The sequence below is a fragment of the Rhinolophus ferrumequinum genome, chromosome 5, assembly GCF_004115265.2.
Source record: "Rhinolophus ferrumequinum isolate MPI-CBG mRhiFer1 chromosome 5, mRhiFer1_v1.p, whole genome shotgun sequence".
NCBI classification, from domain to species: Eukaryota; Metazoa; Chordata; class Mammalia; order Chiroptera; family Rhinolophidae; genus Rhinolophus; species Rhinolophus ferrumequinum.
Genome location: NC_046288.1, coordinates 84,154,763 through 84,157,723, shown reverse-complemented (window position 1 = coordinate 84,157,723; position 2,961 = coordinate 84,154,763).

Sequence of the window (2,961 nt, the reverse complement as noted above, 5' to 3'; positions counted from 1 at the left end):
TGTTGGCTGTCCCTGTGGCCACCACAGCTCTTCCCCGGCCAGTCTGAGGGACAGTGTTCTGAGAAGGGAATGTAAGACACAAGAAAAGACTGATTTCTTCATGGCCCAGTAAAAAAACCAGGCTTTGGTCCCCACCTTAGCTCTGCCACAGCTCTGCTCACGTCCTCGAACCTTTAAGAATTCTCATGTTCTTAAATGTTGGTGTGGGGGAGTCCTGGGACCTCGTTGTGAGGCCCAGATGACCTCAAGTAAACAGTGGCACACCTGCAGTGGCTCTCAGAAACATAGGTCCCTGTGGGGACAGAGTCCCAGAGAGCTGTTTCCAGCAGTTTCCAGGCTCTCGGCCTCATGTGGAAAGGTGCTGACTCGGGTGGTGGATGGCCATCAGCTGTAAGCAGTTAGCCATTGGCCACTGACATAACTGCCGTGGCTGAGCTAGCAAGTGCGGATTGCAGCCATCAAGGGGTTGGTTGGTTGGCAGATGGCAGCTAGCAAGTGGGGTTAGCAAGCGTGGACAGCGGATTGCAGTTAGCAAGGGGTTGGTTGGTTGTTTGGCAGAGAAGCAGACGGCAGGTTGTGGATCGTGTGGCTCCTGCTTCCTGTGTCTCCCAACCCAGCCGCCAGTGAGAACATAGTGGTGTGACTCCCCTAGCTATGGCTCCGTGGGTGTTCCTTTTTGGCCTCGCCATGTCCTGTGTTCTAGTGCGAGAAGCAGGACCTGAGACCACACATGATAGTGCCCCCCTCGCTGAGGGCAGGTCAGATTCTAGAAGCAAGAGCCTTTGGCCCCGACAGTGTGGTCTCTGCCAATCCCTCCACGAGCCTGACACCTGGTGCTGGGCCTGCAGGCAGCAGCCTGTTCATCAACAAGAAAGGAGGGTGGTCAGCACGTCAAGAAGCCTCGGGACCTCAGGGTCAAGGGCATTCTGATATCCACAGCTCCATGGGGGCCGTCCAAAGAGGCAGTCCCCAGAGCCCGAGGGCCACAGCTGGCCAGCTCTGCTGGTAGTGAGGACAGCCTTTCACTGTCTCCTTTCTTCTCCAAGCCGTGCCTCCAAGGACCCCAGCCCGCTCCTCCCAGAGCTCAGCCATGACCTTCCCAGAGCCCTGGCTTCAGATCCCAGAGGGGCTCCAGCAGCTGTAGGACAGGGGCCCACTTCCAGCCTGGCCTTTGACCTCAGGCCCTATCTTCTGGCACCTGCTGGCTTCCAGGGCCACAGCTGAGGCCTCCCGGTGACGCCCTGGATGTTGAATGGTCTTCGTCTGGCCTCACCAAATCCAGTTCCTCCCCTTGCTCTCCACATGGGGCAAACCCCATGTCCTCCCAGAAGCCTGACCATCTCCCATCCCAGGCTGAGTCCTTCTTGGCTCCCACAGGCACTTCCCGTTCTGAATTGGGGCCCCTCGCGTCTGACTTGGACTGTTTTCCCGATGGAGGGACCTGGGTTTGACTCCAACTGTGGAATCACAGCATCTGCTCAGCATCACAGGGCAATAAATATTTGTTTGAGGGCGGCAAGGAATGCATTCAGGGCCCATTAGTTACGTTACATAAGGACTGCTTTAGATAGTCAGTCCAGGGATTGGCCAAGCTTTCTGGATGAGTAGTCGTGAAGAATTAAACCCGTGGTGTGGGCAGAAAGGCAGGACTTTGTGGCCCCGGGGTGAATGGGGGCGGGGCGCAGACAGAGCCCCCGGCAGAGACCCAGCAGGCCCAACCATCAGCTCCCAGCTGAATGCGGTTATTTTCACTAAGTTTGTTTTTGAAAAGCTGGAAGGGACAATTCATCTGGTGAGGGGCCGTCTAAAAGTTCTTAATCGGTTCTGAAGTTCCATGAATGTTTAACAACTTTAAGAAAATTCACAAATGTTTCCTGAGCGTTTACTAGTGCCTGGCACCCTAACCACCCTAGAAGAAAATTAACTCATTTAATCCTAAAAACAACCAATGAGGTCGTTCCTGTTATGTCCCCGACTTACGGAAGAGGAAACTGAGGCCTGGAAAGCATGAACTTGCCCAAAGTGGGAAGGCCCACGCGTGGGGTTCAGACCCAGCAGCTGGCCTCCTGGTCTCATCTGCTGTGTATGTTACACCTGAACTTACAAAGAACACTTCTTTTTCACTTTAGACTGGAGTCCTGTACATGATTTAGTTTCATTACTAAGGTTTGAGAACCACTGACGGAGCCCAGACTTCTCATTTCACAGATGGGCACACCAAGGCCCAGGGATACGGTCTGAACGGCTCCTGGTCACACAAGGGTTTGTGATGGAGGCAGTGGAACCTGGGGTTCAGCCCCAATCCAGGGCAATCCCAGAGAGATTAGCTGCCTGCTGGCCGAAGCAGACGGCTCTGCCAGGGTGCCTGCGGAGTGAAGCATGGTGGCCCAGGGGACGGGGGACAGGCAGATCTCGGTCAGTCCTGGTTCTGCTACTAGTATTTTCTGTGACCTTCTCCCTGAGCCTGTTTTCTCTCCAGTGGTTTGGGGTTGTCATGGTACCTCCCTTGAGCGCTTCCTGGTACATAGGATGTGGGATTGCAGGCAGACCCGACCAGGCAGAAGGATAAATAGGACCAAGCTGTCTGTCACTGAACACAGGATATGGTTTCACAAACATACTGCTGAACCAGTGGCAGCTGTTAAACCGTGAATAACGACGTAGGTACTATTTCATCAGCGATTTGAGTTTCACTCGAATAATGGTGACCATGCGTATTTCACAGGTAGTTAGACCTCAGTGGACAGCTGGGCAGTCGTGGCCAAAAACGCAGGGGCCCCCAGCCTGAGGGTGGTGCTGGGTCCGCTCACTGGCAGGTGGCTTGTCAACTACTGGGACTGTCAATTCTGGGAGTAACTCAAACTGCACTTGTATTTAATTCAGTACAAGTGTGGACACCTGTTGATTCTCAGGTGCGTACAGGAAAGGACTTCTTTTAAACAGAAGAGAAAAGGACAGATT